The sequence below is a fragment of the Rhodnius prolixus genome, unplaced genomic scaffold, assembly GCF_049639745.1.
Source record: "Rhodnius prolixus isolate KJV_2025 unplaced genomic scaffold, Rpr scaffold_4, whole genome shotgun sequence".
NCBI lineage: Eukaryota > Metazoa > Arthropoda > Insecta > Hemiptera > Reduviidae > Rhodnius > Rhodnius prolixus.
Genome location: NW_027411614.1, coordinates 20,750,455 through 20,761,559, shown reverse-complemented (window position 1 = coordinate 20,761,559; position 11,105 = coordinate 20,750,455). Strand labels below are relative to the sequence as shown.

At 33.5% G+C, this 11,105-nt stretch overlaps 1 protein-coding gene across 5 annotated transcripts in view; it reads right to left on the bottom strand.

Annotated features, from left to right (window-relative positions):
• Positions 1–11,105, bottom strand: part of LOC141455397 (limbic system-associated membrane protein-like) — a 482,699-nt gene that overhangs the window by 172,877 nt on the left and 298,717 nt on the right. The window lies entirely within an intron of this gene.

Genomic DNA, 11,105 nt, shown 5'->3' with positions numbered 1-11,105 from the left:
TGGCCACTTCATTTATAATATTTTTTTGTTATAATTATGATAAATCACATATATACGTACATGCATGTTAAAGTAGAAATAGACAAAGTTAGAGTAGGCTACTGTCTTGAATTCGTCTTACCGAAATATTCGTGAGCACAAATAATACACAGATAATAACAAGTAGATTATTCAACAACAATTATTCATTTCTCAATTGTAATTTAATTTAGTCCCCCTAATTTTACTTATAGTAAAATCCTGGAATAATTAGCTGTCCTAAAAATATGCATATCTTATTTACTTTATATTACATATATACAACATTGTGGGATGAATACCTAGATTGAGAGTGTAATTGAAGAAAACTATATTATTTGCGATAAAGCCAGATTATTTATTACTTATTATTACAAACGTTTGACTACTACATAAAATAACAATTACTTTAATCGAAGAATGAACTTAAACCGACGATTTTTATTTAAAAATAAAAATAAATAAATAAAATAGAATCATTAATGTAAGTTTTTTATAAAAAAAAGTTTTGAATTTTTTAGTCTCATATTTTTTTTTCTTTTTAACCTGTAATTAATAGTTTGATTATTATAAATAACTAGATATTACAGTCAATCTACAGTGCTACTTGAACATATATTTTGTAGACGAAAATGGCCAGCATAAGGGTCTGTGACATCTAATAAATTCTAAAAAATAACTTATTAATGAAAATTAATGCAGTAGAATTACTCAACTATTAATGAAGTATTAATGAAATGTTGGGTACTCGCTGATTTGTGTACCTTTTGGCGTTTAATCAACCCTTATACTTAACATTTTAAACTGTAAGTTTTTGTTAAAGAGATTTTTGTACCTTTTGGATAGATTTTCCTTTTTGTCTATTATACAAAGTTACATATCTTCTTTACAGATTTTTTTAAAATTTGGAATAAGCAATTCTATCATTATAATCTGATAAGGTGTTAAGTCGGAACCGTAACTACCACTGGAGAGATCTTTTTATAGAATGATTATAGTTGCATTCCCCCAAACCATCCTCAATAACAATTTTTTTGAAAAAGCGTTTTGAATAACATAGGAAGGTATTTGTACGTAAATAGCAAAATTAAACTGCGATTTCAGTACTTCCTTTTAAGAGGAGTAAGAAAAATAAACTACGATTGCAGTACTTCTCCCTAAAAGGCAAAGAGGAAAGATTTTTTAATTGAACGACAATTCATTGATTTAAATTGGTTCACTCATTGATAATTTAAACGATTGCAGTACTTCCTCTTAGTAGGTGTAAGAGCAAGATGGCACTTCACAGCCACGTAGAGGAGCTTTAACCACTTATTCGGGCTGAATTTTATCAAAATCGGACTAAGCGTTATAGAAATATTGGTAATAATAGTTTTAGAAAGGGCCTGATTTGGGTGGGGCAAACTCATAGTGATATAAAATAAAGTTACTCTTTTTCAATGCTTTACACATTAATCCAATTTATACAAATTATTCTGGATTAATTAATTTGTAGGCCTTAAAAGTTCGCATTATTCTTCATATTATGCCAAAATTGTTAACATTTCTGAGGTTGAATGTTATTGTTTCAAAGCTTTCGGCTAGGAGAGCCTAATCATCTTCAGTGGATTGATAGGTTTGAGAAGAAACATCTAACAAACACATAGTTGTAGTTTACAATTTTTGTAGAATAAAAGTTTAAACGACACCAAAACGTCAAACCCATAAATTTCTGTCTAAAAAACGTGTGTCCTGGTTACTACCAATCGTTACAACATGTAACGCCAATAACTGAGGCTATTGGAGCCTGGAGCTTTATTCAATGCACTGCTGGTCTTCGTTGTAAGAGAAAATCTAAGGGCCAGCAGCTGGATTCGAACCCAGGATCTCTGCGGTGGAATCCAGTATACGCGAACCCCTTTTTTTCTATGCAATTTTATTATTATTTTAATAAACAGAAGAATGTTCTTTCTTCTGCAAGCTGAGAACTGCAACAAGACAAGCTTTCTTAAAGGCGTAATGTCAAATATTTTGCGTTAAATTTTATTCTATAATTTTTGAAATTAAATATAATGTGGGTAATCTAAACGAACTTTATATAATAAATGGAACCAATATGTAAAATTAAATCTAAACCATTACTTGATTGTTTTAAGCACTTCAAAATTAATGCGTAAGTTCATTCAAACTAAGCTTGACAGGGTCCAATATTTTAATTAAGAAATATTACTAACAATAACTAACTTGGTTTTAAGTGTACAAAGTTTGACAAGAAGTTGTTCACAATTTAGAATACAAGAAGTAACCATGTTCAACTAACTTTCTAGTTAGAATTCATTTTACGGCCTCTACATCATCACAGAATACACTAACCAGATGAGATCGTACGACCTACTTATTCATAATGGATGGATAAGGACAGATCGTTTATGTAGTACCTGCCGGCTCCTTGACTGACTACCGCACTAAACGGAACTGTAACTAATTTCTCAGGGGAGTACCTAGAGAGACTGTAGTTAAGGATGTCTAATACAGACAACAACTTTTTAGGCGGCCATGTTACGAGATAACCTTCCACTTATTGAAATACATGAATATTTATAGCATAATTTAATTCTAAATAGATATTAAGCTAACAATTTTAATTATAAATGAATGCCAAATTAGTTAATCCATGACTAACAATTAAGTGATTATAAATGTAGTTTTTATGATCGTACCAGTAGATCAATTCGGCTTTTAAACTGTTTTTAAAAAAGCCAACTGTATTTGTTGGATTTCGAGCAAATATTCCGGAAAAGTTACCTTTCATTTTTTAAATTTGTACTAAACAAAAAATAATGTACACAAAGTTTGTTCTACATAACTGCATTTTTGGTTATCGTCTGGTTTCAAAGGATTATCTGATAAACCCAAATATTTAATATAGTGTATGTGAACTATGTACGACTGAGTTTACACTGGCCATAATATTATACAATACATCAGGACTCTGTAAAGATTGGTAAACTTTTAAAACCGACAGAATAGTGAATGCACAAGTTTTGAAGAATGAAGGCCAGATTTTGTACTATTATAATTGTTAATAGCATAAACTCTGAAAATGACGTCGTCCACAGGTCGAAGGGTTAGCAAAATATACAAAAATAATAACCAAATTTGGCATTATTCTTTCTTCCTTTTGTTATAAAGGGTTTATGCGGAGGAGTAGTCGAAACTTCGGGAGGTGATTCAGCAGCTCAAATGCAACAAAAAATATTCACTTCACTGCGTTTTTTTTTGCTACTTAATCTTTACTTCCGTTTTATAAAATTATAATTGTTAAAAACTAAAATGGTTACTTTTCTTTTTGTTCTTTCTCAAAAAATTGACATTTGAGTAAATTAGTAGTGAAAAGTCGGTTACTAAAAATCCCAGTTTTCTGCATTTACACCCCTCTGTTCCGGGTAGGGTTTTATTAAAAACCAAAAAAATCCATATGATCTTGAAACTCAATAAATGCACAACTTTTTCTGAAATTATGTGACTCCTTGATTCATTAATCACTGAAAAAATGCAGTTGAAAATTTTAACAAATATCATCGAGAACGAATTTTTTAGACATTAAAGTAAAAATTTCATTGTTATAAAAAACGTTTTGAGGCTCTGTGCTGAACAGATTTATAGGAAATTTAATGCTCATTCGTTTGGAATAAGCAGATTTGTTGTAAGATAAAGGATAGAAAAGTTACGGCCGTTTTTATGGTGAAAAACGCGAATATCGACGGAAAAGTTAAGAATGCAAATATCTTGGGACACTATTAAGAATTGAGCCAAAGTGAATAGAATATTTTTTTGTTGCATTTGAGCTTCTGAATCACCTCCCCAAGTTTCGACCACTCCTCCGTATACACCCTGTATAATAGAAGTAAAAAGAAAAAAAAACTACTTCCAATTTCATTGGCTGCATTTTAGCTCGCATTTCTTTCATTGGTCGCAGTTCCAAAATTCCATACCAATACGTGGTTCACAGTGGGAGATATAGAACGGCCATAATTTTACAGAATTTCATGGCCCAAAAAATTTTCAACCAGTTATATCTTCTACCTTTTTAGATATATGCACAAAATAACTATAGTTTATAATTGAGAAAAACAAAGTGTATAAGAGAACAAAATTCCATACCAATACGTGGTTCACAGTGGGAGATATAGAACGGCCATAATTTTACAGAATTTCATGACCCAAAAAATTTTCAACCCTTTATATCTTCTACTTTTTTAGATCTGTGCAGAAAATAACTATAGTTCATAATTGAGAAAAACAAAGTGTACAAGAGAAAAAAATTCCATATCAATATGTGGTTAACAGTGGGAGATATAGAACGGCCATAATTTTACAGAATTTCATGACCCAAAAAATTTTCACCCTTTATATCTTCTACATTTATAGATATGTGCACAAAATAAGGGGCCGTACTTAAATTACGTAACGAACGCAAGGGGGGAGGGGGTAAGGCTCGATTGTTACCATTCGTTATGGTTCGGGGGAGGGGGTTTTTTAATGCTTGTACGTAATTTTTCCAATTGAATCAATAATTTTTTGGTCATTAATGGAAAAATACTAACGATATTTTTCGCGCCAAATTCTACTATAGCCAACCTTCATACTAAGTGATAATGTAATTAAATAAGTAATAAATAAAAAATATATGTTTGATTTTAATTAAATACTATGCAATGACGATATTCCATAACAAAAAATTACGTACATTTGGCTAGGGGGGGAGGGGAGGTTGACATTTTGTTACGATCTGTTACATCGGGGGGGGAGGGATTAAAAAGCTCTTTAAATTGCGTTACGTAATTTAAGTACGGCCCCTAACTATAGTTCATAATTGAGAAAAACAAAGTGTATAAGAGAACAAAATTCCATACCAATACTTAGTTCACAGTAGGAGATATAGAACGGCCATAATTTTACAGAATTTCATGACCCAAAAAATTTTCACCCTTTATATCTTCTACATTTATAGATATGTGCACAAAATAACTTTAGTTTATAATTGAGAAAAACAAAGTGTATAAGAGAACAAAATTCCATACCATACGTGGTTCACAGTGGGAGATATAGAACGGCCATAATTTTATAGAATTTAATGACCCAAAAAATTTTCAACCCTTTATATCAGTGGTTCTTAACCTTTTCATAGACGCGGAACCCAATTATATGTATATATTTTTCTCGCGGAACACTAACATTAAATAATTTGCAATTCGGTATTTAGCAAGAACTTAAAATTAAATTCAAATTAAAAAAAAAGGAACAATTTTTTGTTTTTGTATCTTTCCTAAGTTTCTAAATTTCATTACATTTAAAATTGAAATTTCGCGAAACACTTGGACCATATTCGCGGGACACCGGTTAAGAACCACTGTCCTAACGTATTGATGAGCCACATTTGCCGAACACAATGTGGCGTCATTTGTTCTCTCAAAGTATGTTTGACTTTCCTACGAAATTTAACTTGCCCTATGTTGCATTTACAAAAAAAAAACAAGATGGAATGGGTTAGAAAAGAACTCCATAGTTTGTCACCTTCCAAGACAAATAGGAAGTGAATAGTGAAAGAGTAGCTAGGAGAGGAACATGTAGTAGAATCAGGTTAGTTTTTGTTGGACTAACTTTCCTGGCAATGTACCATTGAGAAATCCCGATATGAGCCGCTCTCTCGTCTTGACGGGTTCATTATTATTTCTATTTTTTTTTGCCATCAGAAAGCATTTATTTTTTATTTTATACTATTTCAGTCAAAACTTATTTGATTTAAAACGTTTTAGGACAAATAAAACTGTAATTGGATAAAACTAAATTCTCATTATAAATTTTATAATAAGAGTGAGAACTACTGATTGCCACTTACTAAATGATTAGATTTAGAGATGCCTCTAGCTATTCGAAATATTTTAGCAGGTTCCAGAAAACTTGCATTATTAAGAAGTTTCAATCGATTAGCAATATCGAGATATATCACATAAGACAAAAAAACCACCATCACTGCAGTTAGAGAGAAGAGCGTATGATTGTCTTTCTAAACAAGTGGACAATGTAACGCCCGAGAAGAAGTGCAAAACACATTACTTTGGTGGCAGCTGGAAGAATTGGCGTGTCAAGGTCTCATGTTGCCTCACAGACGCCCATTTTTTTTTTAACCCCAAACTTCGTCTTATCTTCTCACAACATGCCAGAGAAGATATTTTCAAGAAGAAAATACTAAATATTAATCCATGCATTAATTTAATCATATTATATTTATTTTAAATAAGGATAAATTGCAATTTCTGTTTTCTTTTGAAAGCGATAAAAAGCCTTCGGAGACAAATTCAGAATTAGAAGGTGGTCAAAACACACATTTTTCGGAGAAAATAGTTTATCTTTTAAAAATGCGCTTAAAATCTCAGCATTAGGGTTCAAAAAAATTAGGACCTCGCGCATAGTTAGAAATCTATAAATACCTTTAAAGTTAGTGAAGTATTAGCCTCAATGATTCCTAGTAAACCTCTGCCTATGTTACATGAATTTAGGCTAACCAAACTGCAAATGCATTCAGATTGCTTACCTGGAACAAAATAATAATGCATTAAATAAAATACTAAACTAAAGACATTCAGTACATATGTAATTGCCTAATCTAATGTATTTGAATTGTGGAGAAACAATTTTTTTTCTTTTTCGATTTGTATTAAATATTGTAAAGCAGTACATCGCAACAAGCAAGCTGTGAGCACCACCACGTCAGTAGCACAATAGTAGGCACAACGCAGAGGTGGTCATCACCCGGGTTGTATATGGTTTGTGTTGTATGATAAATAAATAATACAAATATATATTATATCAATGGGCAAAAAATCTAATCATATTCGCGGTAGGGGATTAACTCTGTATTGAGCGTACAATGGAATCCCACGCGGAGATTCCGGGTTCGAATCCATCTGCTGGCTCTTAGAGAACACTGTCCGCAGTCCATTGAGAAAAGCACCGGGCGCCGATAACCTCAAACAAAGAAACAAACAAACAAAAATGCAATAAAATGAAAGATTAAAAGTGTGTGTTGCCGCTTTAAAACATTCCCAAATACAATTTGCCAATGTACATCATTTCCCAATAATAGCACTAAGGTACACATTTTCCAGCTTGAAAAAAGATAAAACGTTCATTTTTATTGCTACAGTGCAATTAATGAAATAGAACCCATTAATCAACCATTATACTTTCAGGCAACTCGCCCACTCCGCTATCGCACAGCCTCATCATTTGGACTGTAGTTGACCACTGCCGCTGGTCATATCGCTGAATTGTGTAAAGTAAACTTTCATGTTTTTTAAGTTGTGATTTATAACTAAACCACTTTTAAAATTGGAAAAGTTTTTATATTGAACATTAGAATTCACGGAGAGATGATACGTAAATGAATTTTTTGTTGCGCCGCGATATTGCTGGGCAAAGTGCTGTGCCAAGGGCAAGAGTAAAGGTTGCAAAGTATTGCACAACGAGCAAATTTATTAGAATTAGCGCACAATTTGAGAATCGTGAGTGGCGAACATCCAGTCACGAATTCCATTAGTTAACCAGTTGGTCACAATACCAACAGGCCAACCCAGCCGTCATCAAGAATTGTATGGTAGAGTAATTGTTAAGAAATCTGCTGCAAGAGGATTAATAACTTTATAAAATAACAGTTAAAATTAGTATTGGTAGAAATCGGTGAGAGGAGAATTGTACAGTTCATATAATAAAAGAATTCTCAATAAGACTGTTGTGATCTTAATGAATAATTGGGTCACTAACTTTTGGATTCTAGACAGAACATTCTGTATTTACGTTCATCGTTTTCTTGTTAGGTCATGGGGTTCCAGGTATTGACTAGGTACAGTCCAAGATTAACGTGGGGTTCCTTGAAGAATAATTGAGTAAAGATGAATATGTTTTCAATATTATATTATAAACGTCTCTATCAGTTTGATTTCTTTAACTTGAATATAAAACCTTAACAAGTCATTGAACGATAGAGGTCCTCTACGAATCTGCATTTTGTCCTAGACCACGGGTTCCCAACCTGGGGTGATAGCACCCCCTGGGTTCTTTCTTTAGGGTTGCGTGGCGAAAAAAAGGTTGGGAACCACTGTACTAGACTATGAAATAAAGGGATAGGTCTAATACCTGAACGATTTCGTTGAAAATTGAATACTTAAGGATTTCGTTGTACGACCACACAATAAACAACGCAAACTAATTGTATTAGTGATCATTTTAATTTATATTTTTTGGATTTATTAAAAAATAGCATAAGAATGGAAATTGTAACTTTTCCAATGAGAAATATTCTAAGAATAATTTTTTTTTGCGTTTATTTTTGCTACAATCAGCGCTTTGGATAACAGAAACAATGAATAACAGAGGTTTACGACTGGAGAAGTTACCCAGTGGTAATACACCAAAACATTAGGCTGTTAGTCACTCTCTCCATTTGAGAGGAGATCACGAGGCCACTGTTAAAGCCTATTGTCGGGTAATCAGGAAGAGTTCTTGAAAAAAGATGTTGAGCTAGAGGATTTATATGAGATTGCAGGCTGAAATGGAGTTTTCTGTACCTTGTTTTAGCAACTTGTGTGACAAAAGGAATGTTAAGGTCAGTGTGTATAGTCAGGTTGGAGACATAAAATGGAGCGTTTATAATAGTTCGAAGTATTTTAGATTGAAGAGATTGAATCCTTTGGAGATTGGAGCGTTTGGTTGAACCCACAGCTCTATTCCATACGCCCAGATGGGTTTCAATGTAGAAGTATAAATCAGTCTTTTGTTGTCCAGAGAGAGTTTTGATCTGTCGTCTAAGAGTCTTTTAAGTAGTCGATAGCGTCTGTTTAGTTCTGTTCTTTAATTCTAGTGTAAGGGTTCCAAAAAAGTCTTCGGTCTAAGTAGCGGGCAACGAAGAATAATTTTAAATTAATTGAATTAAACATTTATTTAAACTACTATCTGAAGTTAGTTATCTGTTGAATGAAATTTTATCAAAACTAAATTGATTAGTATTGAGTTGATATGATTTATGGGCGGCACTAGACGTAATATTAAAATCCCAATACGTATGGCAAGTGGATAAAAATATAAACTTTATTTTTTTACCTCTATCAAACCAATACTTATCAAGATAAATAGTTTTTTATATTTATTTATATTTTTTATTGCTTAAAGAGCAATATAACTGGATGATGCTTTAGTGAGAGAATTTATTGCCATATGATACTTATATCATCAATAGAGTTTGGTCTGCCGAACTAGAGAACTGTTTGATAACGATGATATACGGGCGGAAGAAAGGCAGACTTCTAGTTTCTTTGTAACATAGAAATGCGGAAGTGTAATTTATTACTTGGGATTATGGGTTTTTTGCCCCTCTTGTTAAATCTTTAAACCAGCTTTTAATTAACGAGCTTTACTTGAAGATGTTTATACTTTATTTGGGTATTTTTGATGAGGACCTATTTCAGTTTCTCAAATAATTATTTTTACTATTTCTCAAGGTGATTTTCGAATTTAAAGTGCAGATTTTCGAATTTAAAGTTTTCTCTGGTGAGATCCATTTTGAGGCTACCAAATCCCAAAAGTGGTTTTGTGGATTGGCTTCCCCACTCTAGAGCTCGCCCTTCAGACCCGTCCGTTTAATCAGATTCTTAATTCTGGAGAGCGACTCCTGAGTAAAGATGACAGGCCTTGGTTTTTCCTTCCCGAGAAGTAACATCCTTAGCCACACGAGCCCCTCACACTGACACAACACGTGCAGTGCCGCTCCTCCTCTTCTTCCTGACAGAACCTACAGGAGCTATCATCCGCCAGGTCCATGCGATGCATGTGTTTTCTGAGCCTACAGTGGCCAGTTAATAGGCCTACAATCATCCTTATAGCCCCACGGCCTTGACGGATTAATTCTGCAGTCAGCCTCGGCGAATATAGCCTTTAATAAACTCCTTCGCTTGTCTCTGCCCAGTGGTGGCAAGCCACCACTCCTGAGACCTACACTGCACCCATAAGTTAATGGTCGCAGTCTTAACACACTTCGGAACCCCAAAACAGGGCTCCGGGTCAACGAAGTGTCCCGCAGAGCCTTCCCGGGCCAATAAATCTGCCGCTTCGTTTCCCTTATGTCCTGAATGACTAGGTACCCAAACCAGAAAGACCTTATTTTGGTCACTAATTTCCTTCAGGGCACTCAAAGTGGTTTTGTAACCATAGCAACTCAAAAATCGAAAAGCCACGAAAAAAGCAAAAGTTCTAATTTGCTATTTTGCATAGATGCCAAAAGAAAATTTCACGATATGGTTTTGGTAAAAAACGGTCAGCCGGATGTACCACTTTACTAAATCTATTTTTAGTTCTTAAGAGTTACACGAAAACGGTTCCTAAGATTGTCTCTAAATTAAGAGTGCTACGTAGTTATTCGTGTAAATCGTTCCAATATATGCGAAATGTACCGACACACTTGGCTGAACGCAAACAAGTACATTATGCGCGTTAAAAAAAAACCAAGCTGAAACTAATTATTCATCAAACCAATCACTTATTGCTTATTAGTGAAAATAGATCAGTAAATTTAAAAAAAAAATGTTAAGCCCATAATAAATAATTCTAATATTATAACTTGATGGTTTTGATGGTTGAGGTTGAGGCGAACAAAACGTGAGTTAAGTTCAGGTAGTAAACATGAGGACTTAAAATAGAAGTCAAACTGATTGATGACTTAGTGGCTCTAATTACTGGCCGCTTCATTACTTAGTCACGGGAGAGGGGGGCAGTCATCATGTCTCTACTCACTCACCTTCCCCTCAGTGCTCCCCTTTTTGTAATTTATAGTAAGTTTACACTCTGGGTTCTACTGCAGGATCTTAACCAATTAAAGAATATTTTCCTTATTTTGGGGAAGAAAAAGTAAGTAAAATGGTGATGGAAACAATTCATTTGATTTTTCACTTAGAATTTCCTTCAAGTTTTAACGAAGTTTTCTTCAATGTGAGATTACAATTTCTATAGCGCCCTAGTGCACAAATTGATTGACTCCATTTTTTGAAATATCT